At 46.0% G+C, this 27,351-nt stretch overlaps 1 protein-coding gene across 2 annotated transcripts in view; it reads left to right on the plus strand.

The window, feature by feature from the left end:
* The first annotated feature begins 2,895 nt into the window (after positions 1-2,895).
* The window catches only part of LOC126162680 (CSC1-like protein 2), a 201,547-nt gene continuing 177,091 nt past the window's right edge, over positions 2,896-27,351 (plus strand). The window contains exon 1 of one of the 2 annotated variants that reach the window (XM_049919333.1): positions 2,896-3,041. The gene's annotated coding sequence lies outside the window, so the exon portion shown is untranslated. The remainder of the gene's footprint in view (positions 3,042-27,351) is intronic. The other variant, XM_049919334.1, reaches the window with a different exon arrangement.

Raw genomic sequence — 27,351 nt, forward strand, 5'->3', positions numbered from 1 at the left:
TGTCAGAGGAATACAGTGTTGCGAATGGGGTTTCCAATTAGATGTTACAAGATACAGGCCTGTCCTACCCTTGCTGCATGGAGGTGGGATTACATGTGCCATCGAGTAGCATGTCGTAAACTAAGATTGTTTACCCACTTTTATTAGTCTGATTACAGCCCCATCTGTGACGAAACAAAGAAAATGCTTCAAACAAAATGTATGTAGATTTTGCGGTAGAATCGTAATCTGCAATAAAAAAACAGGGGTTCCATTGAAGATCAAATACTTGCCCCACTTCCCCCCCCCCCCCCTGCCCCCCCTCTCAACACTCCCACCAACCAAGCACAAGGTGGGGCAGCAGGTCGAGTGTGGTATCATTGTTCCCATCTGAGACAAACAAATTTGGATTATTTCTTTTTGATCCAACGTGTAGTTCTCAAGGTATTACAAAGTCTTCAGTTAGAATGAACACTCTGTATAAGCACCAGGGGCAGTGGCCATATTACATCTGTCCTGGATGAGATTTTGTGAGGATCTTTGTATGTCTTGTAGAAATAAGTAGATCAAAGATATTTTGTAAAGTGTCGACAATGTCATTTAATAATTAGTGAACCACAAAAACTGTCTTGATTCCAGGACACATAAAAACATTATCTGTCACTGCATGGCAGTGTATGGTGGCAACATGTTCCAGAAAACTTTGCGGGAAAATCCTATTTTTCAGGCTGTCATATCTCTCATTTTATTGGTCGCAGAGGTAAGGGTCAAGAAATTTGGACAGTCCTATGGCCAGCGATCATTTGTATGCCTGTCGGGTGAAAAAGCCAAACTGAAACTATCTTGCACACTTCCTTCAGCCCAGACAAATTGGGGAAATCGGTTGTTTCTTTTGAATTAGGGGTGGTCCAGGGTGAGACTTAGGCGACTTATAAAAGGACCATTTTTTTTATGACCGGTTCCTGAGAAAACCACAACAAACCATGGTTTTTGATCATGAAAAGTACAAATTCTGAGGCGAGTTCTGTAATGTCTATTCATGGCAAATCCTCTAAATTTTTATCGTATGTTCTTAAGATGATATTCTCGTGGAATCTCGAAACTTTTTTTGATATCATTATCCATTACTGAGATCCATAGGTTCAAAGTTACCATACTTACGGATAAAACGCAGTAGACGGTTTATAGCCGTTTTTGCCCTGTGGGCTTCAATTCTCAAAATAACTAACCATAGCAGATGGCTCAAATTTTAACTTTTCATTCTTTAGACAGTTATGTAGAAACGTAATATTCACATTTTCGGGCATCTTTATTCGTTACCAAGATATAGCCAAAAAGCCTAAATATACCAGTTGTGAGGATGGTCACATATATAATTTCTCTTAGTGGCAGGTCGAAATTTTCACTGTGTATTGTTAATATGGTACTCTCGGGACACCTCGAAACTTTTTTTTTTTTTGAGGTCTTTATCTGGTACCGAGATCCAGAGATTCAAAGTTACTGTATTATGCACATAAAATATGCACATAACATCCGATCTGGGGCATAAATGTAAATTTAACTGATGTAATGAACAAATTTCAAGGGTTTTGAGATCATGACAAGGATTATGAGTTTGCCAAACTAAGTTTCTTGTCAGGAGTTTTTTTTTACTCATGAAACTTTATGATGCGCAGTCACTATAAAATGGACACTTCAAACCTATATAAATATGCCAAAACTGGTACTGTATTGTCAAAAATGGGCTAAAAAGAGTCTTAACATGCCTGAAAAGAACTTAAAATTACTGACGAAAACTATGTAAAACTGGAAAGACTGCACATTCAGTATTAACGTGTTTACTCTTTTATTATACAAATCAAAAGTTGGGCATTTTAGATGAATTGCGATTGAAGAGTAAAGTATCCAGAAAGAAATGTAAAGCAAATGATTTTATTTTAACCTAATATCATGCGTAATTTTTTGTTGTTTATATGTGTCAAAGTATAAAAATACGTCGAAGTATATAAACAAACTGTCAAAACTTTACTGACTTGCAGTTTTCTTTTATGTAAGCAGCACACACTGCTGTAGTAGTGAAAGGAGGGGACTCAACGAAAGAATGCTCCTGTCAGAGCACAAAAAATGTGAATATGTTCCTCTTTAAAAGACTCTGGCAGGAAAGTGGCGCACTAGAAGCCTCAATCCTTGTTTGCTCCTCCTCGCCAAAATTTTTGTGATGCAAACATATTCGCGCTTTTTTGTGTTGAAAGGGAGTAGTAGAGAGACAGTACTAGTATGAAAGAAAGAGAGAGAAGTAGGTGATAGTGGGACAGAGAAAATGGCAGTGAAATAGAAAGTGAGCTAGGTGAGGACAACAGCAGTGGAAGCCAAAGGGAGAAAGGATATAATGACGGTCAGCGAGAGACAATGGCAATAAAAGAGAGAGTTGGTTGGAGATAGAAAGATTGGGAACCAAAAAGAGAGGAGACAGTGGAAATGAAAAATACAGGTAAGTGGAAACCATACACGTGCTTGGCGTATATGGATCCTCCCAGACTGGCTAACTTTAACACATAGGTACAGGGACAGGCGAATTTTAGACCGAAATTTTAAACCCCGTATGTATAGCGAAAAAAATAAGTCGGACGCCCCAGAATTTTTGAACTGCCGAGGTAAAGTGAAGACAGTGGCAGTGGGAAGGAAGACAAAAGAAGACAGTGTTGAGGCAGCTGGGACTCCACTTTTCTCTCAGAATCTTAGAGGATCGTGATCTTTTTGGGGTCCGACAGGAGCATTTTCCCGCTTCTAACTTCGTCTCCAATTTCGAGAACTTTTGTCTTTCTACCAGTTTATTGTCTGTGTATGCATGTCTGCCGTGTAATTTGCGTGAGCACATGTACACTCACAGATGGTGTCATAGATGCTGTTCTTTCAAAATTGAAGCAATTGTTTAGCTTTATCTCTGAGCTCTCAGCTGTGTGTCAAAAGCTTTGTGACTTTTGCTTACGTCTGCTTGGAGGGGGTGTGTACTTAAGGCAGTGTTTTCTCACCTGAAAAAAGCTGCAAATGAGTTTTGTCATGTAAGTTACAGCCGCGAGATATATTAAGAAAATATCGTAGAAACTCAGTAAGTCATTAATGGTCGACAGATGTATTCTGTTACCTTGGATTTGTTTTGGAGGATGTGGGTTTAGTGGCCTTGCCATTTTTAGAGCTTATAGCATATTGCGATGAGATATGTTTATGTCTCTGAAACTGTTTGCGTAACTGGAGTTTCTTATCAACATATGTTAACGTTTGTGTATTTAAACCTCCCTTAAGTTTTGAAATTGGGCAATTGTTAGTTTCCTGTTATAGTTTCTTTCTAATATACAGTCAGAGTTATCTTAAGAGACAGTCGAATATGACGTATCATTGAATTAATAGTACCACCACGACGTCATAGCGATTACTTGGGCACTAGTCATAATACTCTTTTTGATAACTTGCACAAGCAGAAATATACATCGCAGGATTAACTCTTCTTGAATTTTACCGGCTGAATTGACATAGAGGTTAAAACAGTGGACTCGCATTCGAAAGGATGACAGTCCATACCCCATTGCACTCACGCAGACACAAGTTGATTCGTACCTTTTCTACGTTGGATCACCCAGAATTTTAAATGTTTCTTCTTAATCACTTAACTTTGCTCATTACTGCAGTTTGTTGTTTTCCTCTTTATGTTGCCGTATATCGTTTTATCTTGTACCATATGTTTGCGCTTTGAGCCTCCTTGTTAATGCGTGTTGCATTACCTGTAGCAATTACGTAGATTCTTGGTTCACATCTACTCGTTTTTGGGTAAATTATTGTTTTTTGGTATTTGTTTTTGTTCCCTCTGGGCATGTGTTAGTGAGGAAATTATAATTCACAGATGTTGCGATATTAATGGTAATTGTCATGCGTGTAGGCTAGCTCCTCATACGAAATTTTGTCATAGTTTTCATTTAGAATGGATAAATGCACTTGATACGAAATGTTAATGTAGTATTATTCTGGTTCATTGTGACAGCTGAATCTCCATAGTACTTGGAATAAGTGGCTAGAAATGTAACACAAACTTATAATACAAATATTCTGATGAAGAACCTAAAAATGATGTTCTTAACTACCGCTGTGTAAACAACTTGTACAGGCTAACAACAGGGTTTAGTATCCTGACGGATGTGCTCACACACTTTGACAATGAGCAGGCTCGTGGTTAAAAGAATGAGTACGGAAATAGGAATAGAACCAGTGAATTACCTGCTCATATCACAAATTTGCTTTAATTAAAGAAATTACATACAAAGGCTGTAGCCTTTTGTACTGTAGACTGGGCAAAGAATAAAACACAAGGGGGGGGAGAGAGAGAGAGAGAGAGAGAGAGAGAGAGAGAGAGAGAGAGAGAGAGAGAGAGAGAGAGAGAGTGTACATACATATTTACATATTTAACATTCAGTGTTACAATATCATTTGTCAGAAATGTTTTCATAACTTACAGCTCAAGAAAACCATTTAAATGATATACAATATAGTTCATCAGTTTTTCTTTCCTCTTGAATAGAAGATAGTTGTCAGTGTCTCTTTATATTCAGTGGTAGCTTATTATAAGCCATTTTTTGTGGGCTTGATTACTTCTTTTTGCACTATATTGAGAGTTGTTGACTCTGTGTGAAGGCTTTACTTGTATTTTTTGTCGTGATTGTGTATGTCACACTTTTGGAGAGGCGTTTTTTTTTTATTGATTAGTAATATCTAGATATACTCCTTGCAACTCTGCTGGTCTGTTTAACAGAAACCAAATAAATGATTGCTGGTGGCTTTAATGTACAGTTTAAACTTAATTTGTGCTTTAACTTCCAAACTAGGTTAGCTAATTGCTCACAAGCAGGCATTGGTAATATCTTTATAGAAAGGTCTAATGAACACAGTTATATTACAAAACCAGTTATCAATGGCCTCTCAGACATGCAGTTACTTTTGCTAAATATTAATACTGAAAAGGAGATAAAATAGGAATTCAAGAGGGTAGTCAGTAAGCCAAAAATTATTTTAGAAGATACCTCAAAGATATACAATGGTTTATACAGTGCTCATGGCATGAATGAAAAATACAACACTTTTATTACTGAAGTACTTACTTTATTTGAGTACTATTTTCTCCCAAAACTAACCCAGATTAGACCAAAGTGTACAAAGAGGCCATGTAGTACCCAAGGAACAAAAGTGCCTTGTAAAACGAAAAGGACTTTGTATCTGTCAGACAAACAGCTCTGATGTTGAAGCCATAACACATTACAAGACATACACAAGAAAAAGATAATCACAGTAAATAACTAAATAAACTCTATATGGGATATAATCAAGGAGGAGAATGCTAGAACCAGACATGTGTACAATGTTGTGAAACTTTTTGATAAGCATTTCATAACTGTTATGGAAAGGATAGGGTTTCCAGGTTCCACTGTTGTGGAGTAGCTCAGACAAGTCACTGGGTGAGGTGGCACAGTGGCTGCCATACTGGATTCTCCTTTGGCAGACAATGGTTCAAGCCTGTGTCCGGCCATCCGGCTTTAGGTTTCCCGTGATTCCCTAAACCGCTTCGGGAAAATGCCAGGATGGTACCTTTGAAAGCGTGCAGCTGACTTCCTTCCCCATCCTCCCCTATCAGATGGGACCGGCGACGTTGCTGTTTGGTCTCCTCTCCAAACTCAACCAACCAACCAACCAACCAGTCAGACAAGTCAACTTCACAAATATGACTATGAACCTCACTACTCAGTAGAAGTAATGTCCATCTCAAAATCATGAAAACCAAAACATTTTAGTGGTTATGATCAAATATTAACAAAGTTAAGGACTGTGCTTCTGTGTTTAGTAACACATTAAGCTACCTGCGCAACCAGTATTTTATTGGTAGAACATTTCCTGAATGGTTGGAGTGTGCAGAAGTTAAGCCATTGTTTAATAAAGGAATAAAGAAATACCATGAAACTGCCATCCAATTTCAATTTCTCCAGTATTCTCAAAAATTTAGAAAGAGTGATACACAATTGGCTTCTTAATCATTTGACAGCAAATAACAAACTGTCAAAGATGCATTTGGCATTTCTAAAGTGTTTTGATATTGAAGCCTTTTTACACATACAGCAAAAATGTACACAATTCATTAGATGATAAGTAAAGGTTATTGGCATATTTTGTCAAAGGCATCTGACTGCGTAAATCACAATATCCTTTCAGGTAAATTAGGACATAGTGGTGTAAGAGGAAATGCTGCAGAATGATTCCAGTCCTACAGGTCTGACAGTAAGCAAGGGATGTCATTAGAAAATGGACATGTATTAAGCTATTGGACACCATCCCAACTGGGAGTTATGACATGTGGTGTCCCAAAAGGTTACATTTTAGGGCACTTAATTTTTCTTTTGTATGTTGATGACCTTGCATCAGTAACATTATCAGATTGCAAAGTTATTTTGTTGGCAGATGATACAATCATTGCAATAAACAGCAAATCAAGTGTATTCTTACTGTTAGAAAGATCTGTTTACGAAATTTTCATGGCCTGTAATACATGGTCCAGTCACACTTATGTGGCCACTACTTATGTTGGATGTCAATGTGCAATAAACTCAGATAGAAGATGGCAGCATTAGCAGTGGAGAGTATATAAAACATTTTTGGAGAGGAGGGGGCGACATGAAAACAGTGCAGTCACCATAATGCAGAAACAGTGATATCTTACTTCCTAGAGGACGTGATCATTGGCTTTGGGGCCAGGGATGGAAATATTTCCAAAATGGCTAAGTTTGTAAACTGGGTTGTGTGCTGCCATGGTTAAAGTATACCATACTTGGTAAAATGGCAATATCCAAAACTGGCACTGAGGCAGCTGTAGTGCAGCCGGCCACTGTGGCCGAGCAGTTCTAAGCGCTTCAGTCTGGAACCGCGCGACCGCTACAGTCACAGGTTTGAATCCTGCCTTGGGCATGGATGTGTGTGATGTCCTTAGGTTAGTTAGGTTTAAGTAGTTCTAAGTTTTAGGGGACTGATGACCTCGGATATTAAGTCCCATAGTGCTCGGAGCCATTTGAGCAACTGTAGTGCACCGTGAGCCAAAGATGACAGGGTTGAATGACAGCTACAGTGATGTATATGGTTGAATAGATGTGCAACCGCTGAGTGAGCAACCACCCAGATGAAGCAAAGAGCTACTGACAGTGCCTCCTCAATGACCATTCTGCAAACATTGCTGCGTATAGGTCTCTGCATTGAGTACGTGGTTGATTTACCCATGCTGACTGTTGTTTGGGAGTGACAAAGACTGGAATTTGTACACAATTACTACAACTGGGAATCCATTGAGTGGCAATAGATGTATCACATTTTGTACTCCATCGGACAGATGGCAGACACCCTGCAACAATTGTCAGAAGGGTCTTGGCCAGAGGAGGGTGCATTATGGTCTGAGGAATGTTTTTGTGACGTTCCCTTGGTGATCTTAGTGTTCTGGAAGGCACAATGGATCAACACAAAGTATGCACCCTTCTGTTGGGACCATGTCCATCCCCTGCATGCAGTTTTTTCTCCTTGGCAGAACAGTGCAACGTGACACACAACTCACATTGTATGTGAGTAATTTGGCCACCAAAGTCCCCAGATTTAAACCCAATCAAGAATCTGTGGGACAAACTCAATCAGGATGTTCATGCCATGGATCCCCAAACAAGAAACCTACCGCAAGTCCACAACACTGGAGTTGGCATGGCTCCAAATCCCTTTCAGTATCTTCCAGATTGTTGACTGTCTTTCTACATCTCACAGCAGTTTGTGCTGCAAAAGTAGGGTATTCAGTCTGTTGACAGGTGGTCACATTAAAGTTGCCAGAACAATGACAACAGTGTAAATGGTTCCTAGCCCACTCTTTGTCACTAATTTTGAAAAAAACACACTACATGCTATTCAGAACTTTCACCAGTGTGGGCTTGTAATATGATGACAAACAGATATAGACCTTGTTAAATTCTTGGGATTACAGTTTGATGATAAATTCAACTGGGAGGAGTACACAACAGAATCACTGAGCTTCTAAACAAATCTCTGTTTGCAATGCAAATGTTGCCAGGCATAGGAATATAAAAATGAAAATGTTGCCATACTATGCTTACATTCATTCCATAATATCATACGGGATTATTTTTTGGAGTAACTCATCAAGCTAAGCAAGTTTTCCTGGTCCAAAAATGTAATAAGAAGTATTTGTGGTGTGAACTCAAGAATGATATGCTGTGGCCTGTTTAGGGAACCAGGAAATGCAGAATTGAAGAAAATGTTAATCCCCCCCCCCCCTCTCCCCCGACACTTGTAACTAGCATATATGGTTAAAAATTGCAAACCTCTCCAATATTTGTATAAAGTATGTCTAAGTGAAAGAAATTAAATGTACGATACAGTGTTTACACAATAATTTGTTGTAATGAATTTCATCAGTTCTTAAAAATTCAGATGTGTAGCAGCAAGTAGAAACTCATCAAAAAATTGAAATTGGTATCTGGGTAAAAGGTAATCGAGCTATTTGCCGACATACTAAGACCACAAATTATACATTCAAAACACACATTTTTGAGAGATCATCCTTTGTGCTCATCTGAAAAAAAGCAAAAATTGATGAACATGTTGAATTAAACCAAAAACATTACATCAGCTAAGTAGTTAAAGTATAAACATAAATGCAGACTTCTGCTTAATGACACACTTTGTCACTGATGCTGTTATTGTTTAATGCTTTTCCTATGAGCCGCACTTCACATGCTCACCATCATTTAAGTGTTATTTTAGGCTTGATGAGAGAAACAAAGCTGTGAAAAATGAGTTTAGTTCTCCAATTATTAGAAGTCAGCTCAGTGAATTGCTCTACACAGTGTAAATCATAAATTTGAAAGACAGCTCAGGTGCTACAGTTGCTCTTCATGGCCTCTTTCACTGCTGCCAGTCTTTACAATCTACAGTGTATGGTGTGTGTCGTGCAAAGTATATACACTCCTGGAAATGGAAAAAAGAACACATTGACACCGGTGTGTCAGACCCACCATACTTGCTCCGGACACTGCGAGAGGGCTGTACAAGCAATGATCACACGCACGGCACAGCGGACACACCAGGAACCGCGGTGTTGGCCGTCGAATGGCGCTAGCTGCGCAGCAGTTGTGCACCGCCGCCGTCAGTGTCAGCCAGTTTGCCGTGGCATACGGAGCTCCATCGCAGTCTTTAACACTGGTAGCATGCCGCGACAGCGTGGACGTGAACCGTATGTGCAGTTGACGGACTTTGAGCGAGGGCGTATAGTGGGCATGCGGGAGGCCGGGTGGACATACCGCCGAATTGCTCAACACGTGGGGCGTGAGGTCTCCACAGTACATCGATGTTGTCGCCAGTGGTCGGCGGAAGGTGCACGTGCCCGTCGACCTGGGACCGGACCGCAGCGACGCACGGATGCACGCCAAGACCGTAGGATCCTACGCAGTGCCGTAGGGGACCGCACCACCACTTCCCAGCAAATTAGGGACACTGTTGCTCCTGGGGTATTGGCGAGGACCATTCGCAACCGTCTCCATGAAGCTGGACTACGGTCCCGCACACCGTTAGGCCGTCTTCCGCTCACGCCCCAACATCGTGCAGCCCGCCTCCAGTGGTGTCGCGACAGGCGTGAATGGAGGGACGAATGGAGACGTGTCGTCTTCAGCGATGAGAGTCGCTTCTGCCTTGGTGCCAATGACGGTCGTATGCGTGTTTGGCACCGTGCAGGTGAGCGCCACAATCAGGACTGCATACGACCGAGGCACACAGGGCCAACACCCGGCATCATGGTGTGGGGAGCGATCTCCTACACTGGCCGTACACCACTGGTGATCATCGAGGGGACACTGAATAGTGCACGGTACATCCAAACCGTCATCGAACCCATCGTTCTACCATTCCTAGACCGGCAAGGGAACTTGCTGTTCCAACAGAACAATGCACGTCCGCATGTATCCCGTGCCACCCAACGTGCTCTAGAAGGTGTAAGTCAACTACCCTGGCCAGCAAGATCTCCGGATCTGTCCCCCATTGAGCATGTTTGGGACTGGATGAAGCGTCGTCTCACGCGGTCTGCACATCCAGCACGAACGCTGGTCCAACTGAGGCGCCAGGTGGAAATGGCATGGCAAGCCGTTCCACAGGACTACATCCAGCATCTCTACGATCGTCTCCATGGGAGAATAGCAGCCTGCATTGCTGCGAAAGGTGGATATACACTGTACTAGTGCCGACATTGTGCATGCTCTGTTGCCTGTGTCTATGTGCCTGTGGTTCCGTCAGTGTGATCATGTGATGTATCTGACCCCAGGAATGTGTCAATAAAGTTTCCCCTTCCTGGGACAATGAATTCCCGGTGTTCTTATTTCAATTTCCAGGAGTGTACATGAGTAGTGTATGTTGTTGTTGCAACTGTATCATGTCAGATTTGAACATGAAAGCCTTTAAGACGTGTTATCGCAAAACCCTTGTTCTATTCCTATGTGATATCTGTTATGACACATCATCTGCGTGAAAAGTATATTTTCAGCACTTCACAAAATGCTTTCACCTCTACCTATACTCCCATCGCTTAAGGCTCATTACTCTCTCCATACATCCAGTATGTTAGTGCGGCATGGTGGCTGCACTGGCTATTGGATGACTTAAGTCACCAACCTATAAGAGTTCACTAGTCAGAGATGGGCGACGTTTCCTCGATTATGACAGAACATACTCTTCGAGACTCAGTGCTTGAATTTAAAACGTTAATGATTGGTATTGTTGATGAATACAGTACACCAGAAATATGTGCAAAAAGATGAGACTGAGTTATATGTAGCACAGGAAAAAGTGGTGGCAACGCTCCTTTGTCACATGTTGGCTCGGTCAGGACCACTTTGCAACAACTGTCTTGTTTTTCCATTACCACTGCAACCTAGCAATAGTTGTATTGTCACTGTGCATTGAAGCTAAATGTTGCAAGTTGTGTTGGCAACACCAGTCATGGATTGTGTCAACATTTCCTCTTGTCTCCTCACTCCACAGTGGCCTAAAATATTCCCTTAACTCCATCAGCACCTGTGGTGTGAACCACCTGTCTTTAGTGCCACTTATAACTTGTTACTTCTCATCAAATGTCGATTTCTTTTACCCATTCCACATCCATGATCATTTCATCTGGGATGCGTGGAAGGTACACTAGCATATTTATTTTTTGCTTTTCAGTACCTATTGTGTATTCTTCTTTTGACATGTTCTACATCCTGAAGGATCCCCTCACTATGGATCAATTGGAATGAAAAGTATATCTGATATAATCTAATATTAACTTAAGAGTGTCAGTATCCCAAGTACAGGGTGTCTGCTTTGTAACACCACTGCACCACTGATAAACATGAGGAACATGAAAGTAACTAACAAACCTCAGCATATTTTTGCAGTTTAAAAGCTTTCTCCAATTTCGTAGCATTTCCACAGTGTGTTGTATTATACGAGACCAGAGTAGTAATTTGTGGACAGCGATTACACTATTTCCATCAATTTAGGGTGATATAGCTCTTAGTGCAAAGCATACTGAGCTTAGTCTTTTGAGATGGCGATCAATATGTTGATTTTATTTAATTACTTGTCCATTCATGAACCTAAAACTTTTATTATATGTGGAGTTTCATTAATTTACTGGCCATTTGTACCAATTTCAAGAGATTTTGGCTTGTTGTTTGCTGTCTGAAACTGCATTAGGTTTGTCCTTGAAAAGTTTAATGATAGACTACTTCCTGTGAACTATTTGTATATTTTGTGTGTTATTGTTCCAGTTGTAGTGTGCATAGAGCATTTCACACCCTTGATCAAGATACTTGTATCATCAGCAAACATTACTATATTTACCTTATTTAGAGATGCTGGTAGGTCATTAATGTACACTAAGATGGGAAAAGGAAAGGAGAGAAGTAAAAAGACTTTGGATGTGTGTTCAACAACTGGGTGGTCCAGCTGTTTGGCCACAGTTTGTCTGTGACCATTCATGCAGACAGTTGGTTGTCATGCTCACATAGAATGTAGCTCAGTGGTTACAGCTTAGATTGTAGATCATATGACTGCTTTCACACCATAGCTGTGCCTTTAATGGGACAGGTGATGCTTGTGATTGGACTGGAGCAGGTGGTGGTGGGAGGATGTACAGGACAGGTCTTGCATCTAGGGATATGAGTCATGAGGCAAGGGATTGGGAACAGGGGTGGAGTGGAGTATGGGATTGACGAGGTGGTTTCGGAATGATGGTGGGTGGGATATTCCTCTTTTCAAGGCACAAGAAGAGGTCGTCAAAACCCTGGCGGAGTGTGTGATTCAGTTGCTCCAGTCCTGAGTGGTACTGAGTCATGAGGGGAATGCACCTTTGTGGTCAAGGGTGGGATGTTGGGAGGCGGTGGGTGAATGGAGATACAAGGCTTGGGAGACCCGTTCCTGTGCAAGATTGGGACAGTAATTTTGGTCTGTGAATGCCTCAACAAGACCCTTGGTACATTTGGGAGGGACTCCCCACCACTACAGATGCGACGGCCATGGGTGGCTAGGCTGTATGGAAGGGTCTTGTTGGTATGGAATGTGTAACAGCTGTCGAAGTGGAGGCATTGCTGGTAGTTGGTAGTTTTGCTATGGCCGGGGGTACTGACATAGCAGTCTTTGAGGTGGTCAACTTCAAGGAAGGTGGCTTGTTGGGTTGAGGAGGACCAGGTGAAGCTAATGGGGGAGATGATGTTGAGGTGTGATGAAGAGGGTGTTGGCCTCACCCTCAGTCCAGATAATGATGTCATCAATGAATCTGAACCAGGTGAGGGGGTTTGGAATTCTGATCATTAGGAAAGATTCCCCTAGACAGCACATGAATTGATTGGCATAGGATGGTGTCATGTGAGTGCTCATTTTTGTATCAGATTTATTGGTAGTTGATGCCTTCAAAGGTGAAGTAATTGTGGGTGAGTATATTGTTGGTCAGGGTGACAAGGAAGGAGGTTGGTTGGTTGGGGGAGGGGACCACACAGTGAGGTCACCAATCCCATTGGATTAGGTAAGGAAGTCAACTGTGCCCTTTCAAAGGAACCATTTTGAAGCAATTTAGGAAAATCACAAAAACCTAAATTGGGATGGCCAGATGCAGGATTGAACCGTTGTCCTTCCAAATGCGAGTCCAGTGTGCTAACCACTGCGCCACATCGCTCTGTGAGGAAGGATGTTGTAGGTTTTGCCTTCGTTGGGCACTTGGAAAGGTAGTATTCAATAATAGCAACGCCATGTGCATTAGGGATGTCAGTGTAAAGGGAGGTGGTATCAGTAGTGATTAGCAGGCACTGTGTGATAAAGGAACAGGAACTGTGGACAAACGATGGAGGAAATGGTTCGTGTCTTCTGTATAGGAGGGTACATGTGTGTAATAGGCTGAAGCTGTTGGTCTATAAGAGCAGAATTTGCCTCAGTGGGGGCACAGTAACCGGCCGCAATGGGGTGCCCTGCGTGGTTGGGTATTGGGACAATTTTAGGAAAGTGTGGTTCATCTGTAAAGGAGACTGCATATAGGATGCTAGTGCGACCCATTTTTGACTACTGTTGGACTGTTTGGGATCTGCACTAAGTCGGATCAAAGGAAAGCATCAAAGTGAATCAGAGGCGGACAGCTGAATTTATCATCGGTAGGTTCGAACAACAAGCAAGTATTATGGAGATGATTCGGGAACTCAAATCAGAATTACTGGAGGGAGGCAACAATGTTTTCAAGCAGTACTATTGAGAAAAACCTACAGAATTGGCATTTGAGGCTGACTGCAGAGAGAGATTCTACTGCCACCAACATGCCTTTCACGAAAACACAATGAAGATAGGGTTAGAGTGATCGGGGCTCATGCAGAGGTGGATGAATAGTCATTTTTCCCTCTTCCCTCTCTATTTTGGGAGTGGATCAGGAAAGGGAAATTATTTTAATAGTGGTACAGGATACCCTCCACCACGCACCATACAGTGGCTTGTGGAATATGTATGTAGATGTAGAAATGGACTATAAGAAGCACCTAGAAAGTAGGAATGCAGCAGCGAGTGGTAGGGATAGGGGAAGGGATTAGAGAGAGAGAGAGAGAGAGAGAGAGAGAGAGAGAGAGAGAGAGAGAGAGAGAGAGAGAGAGAGAGGGGGGGAGAGGGGAGAGAGAGAGAGAGAGAGAGAGAGAGAGAGAGAGAGAGAGAGAGAGAGAGAGAGAGACTCAGGGGAGAGGGGGAGAGGTTCAGTGATGGGGCTCAGGATTTTATGAGAGACTGGAGATCTTGTTGGATTAATGGAATGGGTCATTGTAGTAGGGTTTGTAGTTGGATGAATCTGACAGCTGGCATAGTTCTTCCACCAGATAATCCCTATGTTTGAAAACAAGTGGTGGAGCCTTTGTCAGCAGGTAGGATTATAAGGTCAGGATCAGTTTTTAGGTGGTGAATTACAGTTATTCCTGCAGATGTAAGGTTAGCTTGCATGTTGCAGGATTTGGGGTCTGATGGTGAGGCAAGGTTTGAGGTAAAGAAATTCTGGAAAGGATTTGGGTCAGTGGATGTGTATCATAGTTGGAAGGAGGAGTGCACAAAGTAGGGTAGACTTTCTACAGAAACAATCTCCTGTGTCATGTCTCCCCAGTCACTCACCACCTTCCAAAGTCCAACCCTCCAGCCACAAAGGAGCACTCGTCTCATTACTCAGTGCCACCCAGGACTGGAGAAACTGAAGCAGGTGAAATGAGGAATAGGCCTGAGGTAGTCCTGCTTGTCATAAGAGGCGACTAAAATGAGCCTCATATGTTTCAGCCCTTATGTGATAGTTCCCTATATGGTGTGACCTCCATTCTTCAAAATTTTTGTGAAGAGCGAGCCAATTGGGGTGCATCGTGTCCATCGTACCGTACGATCTGTAGCCCACTTTCTCATCATTGCGTTGCAGTCCCGCTTGTTCTCCATCTCTTGGGCGGGGACACCTTCCTGGGTGCATTTTCCACAGTGCGCTATGCAGTGTCACTTTCTGCGCTGATGATGACCATGGACTTCATTGCACCTGATATCCAGCATGGTAGAAAGTCCATTGTGGTGGGGCCACCATGTATCCTGTTGGTTGTAGCCCCCTGACAACACAGGGATCACTCTGCTGATGCCTGTGCCGTCAACTCCCCACATATGCCAAGGATTAAATTCCTGTCACCCTGGGGTATCGGGACTCCTGGAAATGGCCCACCTGACAGGTGACCTTTGCTGCAGCTGGGTGGCGCCTGTGGGGAGGGCCCACGGTCGGGATGGGTGGCATCAGGGCGGATGATGAGCAATAAAGTGTACCACGTCATCACTTGCTGGTGATCAAACACCAGCAGTCTCTAAGCATTCCAAGTCTCAGTACAATGCAAAGAATCATGACCCTAAATGATTCCCCTTCTTGGCCACACCATGGGAGGAACGCCAGGCTAAGGATGGCAGCGAACCTTATTCACCTCGGTATCTCGTAAGTACGAGAACTGATGGGGACTCCTTTGTTTTGATGAAGCCACAGTTTTTTGTAAAGCATATAGAGGACAAGTTTGGGGAGGTGGAGGGCTTGTCCAAAATGCAGTCAGGGTCAGAGTTGCTAAAAACAACATCCTTTGCCCAGTCACGGACGTTACTCGCTTCTGACAAGCTGGGGGATGTTTCCATTACCATCACGCCCCATAAGTGTTTAAATATAGTTCAGGGTATTATATTCCCCAGGGACCTTCTTTCGCAGTCTGACGACGAGCTGCGCACCAACTTAGAGTGATGAGGCGTTTTTGTCCGGCATGTCCATAAGGGTCTGAGGGATGATCAGGTTGCTACCGGTGTCTTCATCTTGGCCTTTGAGAGCAATCCATTGCCTGAGAAGGTCAAGGTGATGGTCTACCACTGTGATGTAAAGCCATATATCCCTCCCCCTATGCGGTGCTTTAAGTGGTGGAAGTTTGGCCAAGTGTCTTCCTGCTGTACTTCCAGTGTCACATGTCGAGATTCTGGACATCCATCACGTCCCAGTACTCCATGTGCCCTGCCTTCCATCTGTGTCAACTGCAGAGAGCATCATTCCCCTTGCTCGCCAAACTGCAGGATTTTACAGCATGGAAGGAAAATCGTGGAATACAAGACCCTGGACCAACTGAACTACACTGAGGCTAAGAAGAAATTTGAGCATCTACATACTGTGGCTGACCTCCTCCTTATGCTGCCGCTATGAGAACAGTTGTAGCCCCATCCATTCTGTGGGCCCTCTGAGCCAGAAGACTGCATCTGCCTCCTTGATGGGGGGCAGCACTTCCCACCCTCTTGCTCCCACACAACCTACCTCGGGAGCACTGCCCCCCCCCTCCCCCCCAACCATCAGGGACACCAGTCCCCACTTCTCAGCTGGAGAAGTGTAAGTCTTCTTTGGCACCTCTTGCTAGGAAGGGGTCCCTTGGACCACTCCCTTCCCAGGTTTCTGCTAGTGGAAAAGATGACTCCCACCAGTGGCTGAAGTGTCCAAAAGTAGCTAGTTGAAGGGCTTCACGATCATCCTCAGTCCCGGAGACTGAATCAGTCAAGCCCTCCCAGCCAGAGAAATCCAAGGAGCAGCGAGAGAAATACAAAAAGTAGACCCCCAAGAACAAGGAACTTGCTGTGGCATCCACACCACCGCTACCTACAAACTTTACTTCTGTACTTCTGGGGATGAGGTGGAGATTGTGGCGTCCGCTGAGGACCTAGATCTCACTGGACCCTCTCTCACCGTGGATACAGACTGCTCAGGAAATAAATCGGTTGCAGCAGGTGACCCTGAGGCGTAACTTGCCTCATTCAATGTTCCATGCCTTCCCAGCCTCACAATCATGTCATCTTCCAGTGGAATTGCAGTGATTTTTTTCCACCACCTGGCTGAGCTACAGCAACTATTAAGCTTCACACCTGCTTGCTGCATTGCCCTCCAGGAAACCTGGTTCCTGGCAATGTGGAACTGTGCCCTCTGCGGCTATAAGGGATATTACAGGAACTGTAGGGACAGTAATAGTGTCAGGTGGAGTTAGCATCTGTCCTGAACTCAGTATGCAGTGAACCTGTGTCCCTTCAAACTCCTCTTGAAGCTGTGGCTGTCAGGATGACGATGATGCAGGAAATAAGTCTGCAACATATATCTTCCTCCAGATGGTGCAGTACTCCTGAATGCATTGGCTGCACTGATTATTCAGCTCCCTAAACCTTTCCTACTTTTGGGAGATTTTAACTCTCATAACCCCTTGGGGGGTGGCACAATGCTTACTGGCCGAGGAAGAGATGTCAGGAATTTACTGTCACAACTCGACCTCTGCCTCTTAAATACAGTCGCCCCCACACATTTCAGTGTGGCACATGGCACGTATTCGGCCATTGATATGTTGGTTTACAGTCCTGGCCTCCTCACATCTATCCACTGGAGAGCACGTGACAGCCTGTGTGATAGTGACAACTTCCCCACCTTCCTGTCACTGCCCCGGCATCATGCCCATGATGCCTGCCCAGGCGGTCTTTACACAAGGGAAACTGGGAAACTTTCACCTCCGATGTCACTGTTGTATCTCCCTCACACAGTAACATTGATGTGATGGTTGAGCAGGTGAATACAAAAATTGTTTCTGTGGTAGAAAACACAATTCCTGGCCCTTCAGGGTGCCCCTGGCATAAGGCAGTCGTTTGGTGGTCTCGAGAAGTCACTGAAGCAATTAAGGAGTGTTGGTGAGCCCTACAGCAGCATAAGCGGCACCCTTTCCTGGAGCACCTCAGAGCCTTTAAGTGACTACCTGCCCACGTTCGCCAACTTATCAAACAATGGAAGCAGGAGTGTTGGGAGAGATAAGTCTTGACCATTGGGTGCCATACGTCACCTTCCCAAGACTGGGCAAAGATTAAATGTCTCTTTGGGTTCCAGAACCCAACAGGTATTCCTGGTGTTACTGTAAATGGCATGTTATCTGCCTACACAAACATGATTGCTGAGCACTATGCTCAATCTTCTGTGTTGGAGAATTACCCCCAGCCTTTCACACTTTCAAATGGTGGCTGGAAGTGTAAGTCTGCTCATTCACTACACACCACAGTGAATCCTATAACATGCCATTTACGGAGTGGGAGCTCCTCAGTGCCCATGCACATTGCCCCGACACAGCTCCTGGTCCTGATCAGATCCACAGCCAGATGATTAAACATCTCTCATCTGACTACAAGCGCCACCTCCTTGTCATCTTCAACCAGATCTGGTGCGATGGTGTCTTTTTCATCGCAATGGTGGGAGAGCACGATCATTCCAGTGCCCAAAATTGGTGTAAACCTGCTTCATATGGATTGCTATCGGCCCATCAGCCTCACCAAAGTTCTTTGTAAGCTGCTGGAACATATCATGTGTCAGCAGTTGGGTTGGGACCTGGAGTCATGTGGCCTAATGGCTCCATGTCAGGATGGCTTCTGCCAGGGGCGTTCGACCACTGGTGATCTTGTGTCCCTCTAGTCTACCATCCGAACAGCCTTTTCCAGATGCCAACACCTTGTTGCTGTGTTTTTTATTTATGAAAAGCATATGACACCACCTGGCGATACCATATCCTTGCCACATTATATGGGTGGGGGCTCTGAGGCCTGTTCCTGATTTTTATCCAGAATTTGTCACTCCATACTTTCCGTGTCCAAGTTGGTGCCTCCCATAGATCACCCCCTCCCCCATACCTAGGACAATGGGGTCCTGCAGGACTCTGTACCCACACTCTTTGTATGCAGGTGACTACTGCATTTCGTACTGCTCCACCAATACTGGTGTTGCTGAGTGGTGGCTACAGGGAGCATTCCACAAGGTGTAGTCATGGGCTCTCGCCCACGGCTTCCAGTTCTCGGTTGCAAATTCATGTGTCGTGCACTTCTGTCGGCGTCGTACCATTCATCTGAAACCAGAACTTTATCTTACTGATGATCCACTCACCGTAGTGGAGGCATATTGGTTCTTAGGGCTGGTTTTCAGTGCCAGATTGACTTCGCAACCTCACCTTTGTCAGCGTAAGTGGAAATTCTGGCAGCACCTAAATGCCCTCCTCTGCCTGAGCAACACCAACTGGGGTGCAGATCGCTCTACACTGCTGCAGCTCTACGGAGCTCTTGTTCAGTCCAACCTTGACAATGGGAGTGTGGTTTATGGTTTGGCTGCACCCTCGGTGTTGCGTTTACTTGACCCAGTGCACTAGTGTGGCGTTCGCCTAGTGACAGGTTCTTTTAGAGCGAGTCCGGTGACCAGTGCGCTGGTGAAGACAGGAGGCAATCCATTGAAGGTTAGTCATGCACAACTGCTTGCCAGTGACATTGCACATCTGAATTACTGTCTCCTTTTCCCACCCATGGTGGTTCATCTCCCGCATTGGTGGCCATGATCAGGGCTCCAAATTGCAGTTCATGTCTGTTCACTTCTTTCTGAACTGGATTCCTTGCCTTTAACACCTATACTTGAGGTCCTTTTATGTATACCTCCATGGTGTACACCAAGGACGTGGTTCGCCTGTATCTTTCACGTGGACCCAAGGACTCAGTTAACCCTATGACCCTCCACTGTCACTTCCTCTCGATTCCTGGCATATTCCGGGGCCATGAAATGGTTTACACTAATGGCTCGGTGGCCGATGATCACATTGGCTTTGCCTGTGTTCAGGGAGGACATATAGCACAGCACTCCTTGCCCGATGACTGCAATGTTTTCACTGCAGAGCTGGTGGCCATATTTCGTGCTCTTGACGACATCCACTCATGCCCAGGAAAGTCATTTCTACATCTACATGGATACTCTGCAAATGACATTTAAGTGTCTGGCAGAGGGTATGTGTACCGACTCCTTGAGCAGCCTGCAAGCTATCAACCAGTGCTACCCCCGTCATCCTTTGGTAGCGACCATCCAGGAGTCCATCTATGCCCTGGAATGGTCCAGTTGTTCAGTGGGGTTTGTCTGGACCCCAGGTCATGTCGGAATCATAGGCAATGAACTTGCTGACAGGCTGGCCAAACAGGCTATGTGGAAACCGCTCCTGGAGATGGGCATCTCTGAATCTGACCTGTGTTCTGTCTTACGCCATAGGGTTTTTTGGCTTTGGGAGATTGAATGGCATAACAGTAGACACAACAAACTGTGTGTCATTAAGGAGACTACGAATGTGTGGGAGTCTTCCATGTGGGCCTCTCGCAGGGAATAGATTGTCCTCTGCCGGCTCCACATTTTGCCCCGGTACCTTGTGTGTTCGAGAGCTGATGGGGAAGCTTTCATGATGATGGCGCCTCAGTCTTTTCTTGAGCATTTAGAGGACAAGTTTGGGGAGGTGGAGGGATTGTCCCAAATTGAGATCGGGTCAGTTTTGATCAAAACAGCATCCTCTTCCCAGTCACAGATGTTACTTGCTTGTGACAAGCTGGGGATGTTTCTGTAACAATCACACCCCATAAGAGCTTAAATATGGTCCTGCGTATCATAATTCAGAGACCTTCTTTTTTGCAGTCTGACGATGAGCTGCGTGCCGATTTAGAGCAGCGAGATGTAAACTTCGTCCAACGTGTCCACCGGGGTCTGAGGGATAATCAGGTTGCCATCAGTGCCTTCACCTTGGTCTTAGAGGGCGATCCATTGCTCAAGGTGGTCCAGGTGATGGTCTGCTGCTGTGATGTAAAGCCATATATACCTCCCCCTATGCGGTGCTTTAAGTGCTGGAAGTTTGGCCATGTGTCTGCCCGCTGTACCTCCAGTGTTACATGTTGAGATTGTGGACGTCCATCACATCCCAATACTCCATGTGCCCTCCTCCCATCCGTGTCAACTGCAGAGAGTACCATTGCCTTGCTCGCCAGACTGCAGGATTCTCCAGAAAGAAAGAAAAATCCTGAAGCTGTGGTTGTCAGAATAAGGATGGCACAGGAAATAACTGTCTGCTATGTATATCTTCCTCCAGATGGTGCAGTACCCCTTAATATATTAGCTGCGCTGATTGATCAACTCCCTAAACCTTTCCTACACTGAGGCTAAGAGGAAATTTGCACGCCTGCATCATGTATGTATGACATCGTCTTATGGCGCTGCTACAACAGTTCTGGCACCATCAGCTCAGTCAACCTGTCACCTCTCAGAGCCAGAAGACTACACCTGCCCTGTTGATGGTGGGGGCTTTTCCCTCCCTGTTGCTCCTGCACCACCTACTTATGGAGCAACACCCCGTGCGCCCCCCCCCCCCCCTCCATCGGGGATGTACGTCCCCACTTCTAAGCCAGAGAAACGGAAGTCTTCTTCAGCATCTCTTCCTCGGAAGGGGTCCCTTGTTTCCCCGAGTTCCTGCTGAAAGCTGACACCCGCCAGTGGCTGAAGATCTCAAAGCAGCTGGTCGTAGAGCTCCACGCTCATCCTCAGTCCCGGAGACTGAGCCGGTGATGTCCTCCCAGCCAGGGAAACCCAAGGAGCAGTAAGATAAATCCAATAAGAAGACCCCTAAGACCAAGGAACTTACGGTGGCACCCACACCACCGCTACCTACAAGCTCTGCGTCTGAGGATGGGGTGGAGAATCTGGCATCCGCTGAGGACCAAGATCTCACCAGACCCTCAGACACAATGGATATAGACTGCTCAGGCAAAAAGTCAGTGGCAGTAGGTGACCCTGAGGCATGAACGACATCATTGAATGTTCCGTGCCTTCCCAGTCTCACAATGACGTCACCCTACGGTGGAATTGCGGCAGTTTTGTCCACCACCTGGCTGAGCTATGGCAACTGTTAAGCTTCACACCTGATATCGGCATTGCTGTCCAAGAAACATGGTTCCCCGCAATGCGGACCCCTGCCCTCCGTGGCTAGGAGTAGTATTACAGTAACCGTAGCGACTATAATTGAGTGTCAGGTGGAGTTTTTCGTTCATATCTTAAACGCAGTCTGTAGTGACACTGTTCCCCTCCTGAAGCTCTGGTTGTCAGAATAAGGATGACTTAGGAAATAACTGTCTGCTATGTATATCTTCCTCCAGATGGTGCAGTACCCCTTAATGTATTAGCTGCACTGATTGGTCAACTCCCTAAACCTTTCCTTCTTTTGGAAGATTTTAACGCCCATAACCCCATGTGAGGTGGCACCGTGGTTACTGGCCGAGGAAGAGCTGTCAGAAATTTACTGTCACAACTAGACCTCTGCCTCTTAAACACAGTTGCCCCTACACATTTCAGTGTGGCACATGGCACGTATTCGGCCATTGATATCTTGGTTTGCAGTCCTGGCCTCCTCTCATCTTTACACTGGAGAGCACATGACAGCCTGTGTGGTCGCTCGTTCAACCTCACCACTTTCGCCTGCCCACTCTATGGCTCACCCTTCGTCGGGTTCTGCTACATCTCGAGCCCAAAAGTCGGACGCCAAGTCTTCGAAAAAAGAGCATACTCGTGAAGAGTTTTTACGTACCGCAACTTCACAACCATCGGTTCCTCCTTCATCTAAACAACATTCTTCCAAGAAGGCTACAAAGAAACCCAGTTCCTCTCCTTCTCCGCCAAGGCGTGCCCCCTCTACAGCACCACCTGGCGGAAATCGCCCTCGGCCATCTTCTGTGTCGCCGAGGCGCACTGCTGGTGGCCGGTCAACCGGCCGATCGCTGGTGGCAGGGACTGCTCCTGACCAACCTATGGATCAGGATCTTCTGCCTTCGGCTGAATGCCATTCCATGCTGTCGGTTGCTAGCTCCGAGCAGTCTTTGAGTTGACAGCAACTTTGGTCACATTCCTCCATTCTCTTTTCACCCCATGTCCATTATCCACTGGAATATCCGCGGCATTCGAGCCAATCGGGATGAATTGTCGGTCCTCTTACGCTCCTACTCGCCGGTCATCTTCTGTCTTCAGGAAACAAAGCTGCGTCCCCATGACCGCTTTGTTCTCCCTCATTTTCAGTCTGTCCGATATGATCTCCCCTCTGTTGAAGGCTCTCCAGCCCATGGAGGACTCATGATTCTTCTCCGTGATACTCTCCATTATCACCCAATCCCCTTAAACACTTCCTTCCAAGCTGTCGCCGTCCGTCTTTCACTTTCCGGATACACGTTCTCTCTTTGTACTGTATACATTCCATCGTCCACACCAATGGCACGAGCTGATCTCCTTCATCTTCTTGGTCAGCTTCCACCCCCCTATTTGCTGGTTGGGGACTTCAATGCCCACCACCCGCTTTGGGGATCTCCACACCCTTGTCCACGTGGCTCCGTATTGCTAGACGTCTTCCACCAAGCGGATCTAGTTTGCCTCAACACTGGGGTCCCCACATTTTTGTCTGCCTCCACGACAACCTTCTCATTTGGACCTTGCGGTCGGTACTGTTCCGCTAGCTCGGCGCTTCGAATGGTTCGCCCTTGATGATACACACTCGAGTGACCACTTTCCATGTGTCCTCAGACTGCAGCCTCAACTGCCATATATGCGCCCGCGACGCTGGAAGTTTGCCCAAGCCGATTGGACACTTTTTTCGTCTGTCGCGACATTCGATGACCGTCGCTTTCCCAGCGTCGACGATGAGGTCACACATATTACCGACGTTATCCTTACAGCTGCGGAACGTTCAATACCACGCACCTCCGAATTGCCCCGGCGCCCCCCAGTTCCTTGGTGGAATGAGGCATGCCGTGATGCAATACGTGAGCGGCGACGTGCTCTTCGCATTTTCCGTCACCATCCTACTTTGGCCAACTGTATCCGCTATAAGCAGCTCCGTGCGCGATGCCGTCGCGTCATCCGCGATAGCAAGAAGGCAAGCTGGAAATTCTTTATTAGCTCATTTAACACCTTCACTCCCTCCTCGGAAGTTTGGAGTCGGCTTCGACGGTTCTCAGGCGCGCCTAGTTTCTCCCCGGTCTCTGGGCTCACTGTCGCGCATGATACCTTAGTGGACCCCGTCGCAATTTCTAACTCGTTGGGTCAGCACTTTGCTGAGATTTCGAGCTCTTCCAATTACCCGCCAGCGTTTCTCCCGAAGAAACGTGCAGCGGAAGTGCGACCTCTTGCTTTCTCCTCTCAAAATCACGAAAGCTACAATACTGTTTTCTCCATGCGGGAACTCCAACATGCCCTCTCATCTTCTCGCTCCTCCGCCCCGGGACCGGATGGTATCCATGTCCAAATGTTGCTGCATTTATCAACCCCTAGTCTGCGTTACCTCCTTCGCCTTTATAATCGAATTTGGACCGACAGTACCTTTCCCAAACGGTGGCGGGAAGCTATTGTCGTTCCCGTTCCGAAACCTGGAAAGGACAAACATCTCCCCTCTAGCTATCGCCCCATTTCTCTCACGAGTAGTGTCTGTAAGGTTTTGGAGCGTATGGTGAATTACCGTTTAGCTTGGTGGCTGGAATCCCGCAATCTTTTAACACCAGCCCAATGCGGATTCCGGAAGCATCGTTCTGCAGTTGACCATCTTGTTGCTCTCTCCACTTATATCATGAACAATTTTCTCCGGAAACGCCAAACGGTAGCAATATTTTTCGATCTGGAGAGAGCATACGATACCTGTTGGAGGACAGGCATCCTCCGCACACTGTTCTCTTGGGGCTTTCGAGGCCGGCTGCCCCTTTTTCTTCGCGAATTTATGGCAGAGCGCACTTTTAGGGTGCGGGTGAACACTACTCTCTCCCGTACTTTCTCCCCAGAAAACGGGGTACCTCAAGGATCCGTGCTGAGTGTTGTACTGTTTGCCATCGCCATAAATCCAATTATGGATTGTCTCCTTCCTGATGTCTCGGGCTCCCTCTTTGTGGACGATTTTGCGATCTACTACAGCTCTCAACGGACCAGCCTTCTTGAACGACGTCTTCAAGGATGTCTCGATCGCCTCCACTCGTGGAGCATCGAAACCGGCTTCCGTTTCTCACCCAGTAAGACCGTTTGTGTCAATTTTTGGCGACGTAAGGAGTTTCTTCCGCCCTCCTTACATCTAGGTCCTGTCAACCTTCCGTTTTCAGACGTCGCTAAATTCTTGGGTCTTATGTTTGACAGAAAACTGTGCTGGTCCTCCCACGTCTCCTATCTTTCGGCTCGCTGTCTGCGATCGCTTAACACGCTCCGTGTCCTGAATGGTACCTGCTGGGGAGCGGACCGAGTGGTCCTTCTCCGCCTCTATCGCGCCTTAGTGCACTCAAAATTGGATTACGGAAGCATAGTCTACTCCTCTGCTCGGCCGTCTATTCTTCGGCGTCTCGACTCTATCCACCACCGTGGATTACGTTTAGTGTCTGGAGCTTTTTACACTAGCCCTGTGGAAAGCCTTTATGCTGAGACTGCTGAACCTCCGCTGTCCAATCGGCGAGTAGTCCTCCTGAGTCGTTATGCTAGCCATCTGTCTTCCATGCCTGCTAATCCAGCGCATGACCTTTTTTTCGACGCCTCCTTAGATGTAGGGTATGCAGGCCGCTCCTCCTCCCTACTACCCCCGGGAGTCCGCTTCCGTCAATTGCTCGATTCTCTTTCCTGCCGCTTTCCGAAAACCTTTTTGACAACTTGGGGCACAGCACCGCCTTGGCTCCGTCCCCGGATCTGCCTGCTCCGTGACCTTTGTCAATTTCCCAAGGATGGTACCCCTACACTTGTTTATCGTCGGGCATTTGCTGCTCTATGTGCACAAATGACGGACGCCACGTTTATTTACACCGACGGCTCGAAAACATCATTAGGTGTAGGGAGTGCCTATATTGTTGGCGACACCCCAAATCGCTTTCGACTTCCCGACCAGTGTTCGGTTTATACTGCGGAGCTTTACGCTGTTCTCCAGGCTGTCCACTACATCCGCCGCCATCAGCGGATACAGTACGTTATCTGCTCAGATTCTCTCAGCTCTCTCCTCAGTCTCCAAGCTCTTTACCCTGTGCACCCTCTGGTCCACCGGATTCAGGACTGTCTGCGCTTGCTCCACCTGGGGGGCGTCTCGGTGGCGTTCCTCTGGCTCCCGGGACACGCTGGTATCTGTGGGAATGAGGCGGCCGATATGGCGGCCAAGGCTGCAGTCTCTCTTCCTCGGCCAGCTATTCAGTCGCTTCCCTTCACCGATCTACAGAGCGGTTTGTCGCCAAGTTGCTCATTTATGGCATGCGCATTGGTCAACACTTCCCCGTAATAAATTGCGGGAAGTGAAAGCCCTTCCTTGCGCTTGGACTTCTTCCTCCCGAACGCGTCGTCGGGAGGAGGTAATTTTAGCTCGACTCCGGATAGGGCACTGTCTTTTTAGCCATAGACATCTTTTAAGCGGTGATCCTCCTCCACTCTGTCCCCACTGCTCTCAGCCGTGGACGGTCAGACACCTTTTAATTGAATGCCCCTATTTTAATCCGTTACGCTCCCGTCTACAGCTATCGCCTGATCTATCGTCGATTTTTAGCAGATGACACGCGCTCAGCCGACCGCGTTCTCCAGTTTATTAGTGACAGTGAAATGACGTCAGTCATTTGAAGTTTTTTTTTTTGGGGACAACCACCCCCTGTCTGTACTGGATTTTTAAGCATTCTTTCTACTTTTAGTTTCTCCAATTTTCTGAGTTTGTTTCCATTGCTGCTGGTTTTCAATTTCGGTTTTTTACTGTCTTAAGTCACGGGCTGGGCGCTAATGACCATAGCAGTTTTGCGCCCTAAAACCACAAAAAAAAAAAAAAAAAAAAAAAAAAAAAGCCTGTGTGGTAGTGACAACTTCCAGTCTTCCCCGTCTTCCTGTTACTGTCCCGGCGTCACGCCCACGACGTCTGCCCAGATGGGCTCTACACAAGGCGGACTTGGAAACTTTCACCTCTGATGTCAACGTTCAATCTCCCGCACACACTAACATCGATGTGATGGCTGAGCAGGTGACTACAAAAGCCGTTTCTGCTGCAGAAAACGCGATTTCTCACTCTTTAGGGTGCCCGGGGCACAAGGCAGTCCCTTGGTGGTCTCGCGAAGTCACTGAAGCAATTAAGGAGTGTCAGCGAGCTCTACAGCAGCATAAGCAGCATGCTTCCCTGGAGCACCTCAGAGCATTTAAACTGCTCCGTGTCAGTGTTCGCCAACCTATCAAACAATGGAAGCAGGAATGTTCGGAGAGATAAGTCTCGACTGTTGGGTGCCATACGTCACCTTCACAAGTCTGGGCAAAGATCAAACATCTTTTTGGGTACCAGACCCCAGCAGGTGTACCCATAAATGACGTGTTATCTATAGACGCAAACACAGATTGCCGAGCGCTCTGCTGAGCATTATGCTCAAGCCTCTGCA

Source organism: Schistocerca cancellata, chromosome 2, assembly GCF_023864275.1.
Source record: "Schistocerca cancellata isolate TAMUIC-IGC-003103 chromosome 2, iqSchCanc2.1, whole genome shotgun sequence".
Lineage (NCBI taxonomy): Eukaryota > Metazoa > Arthropoda > Insecta > Orthoptera > Acrididae > Schistocerca > Schistocerca cancellata.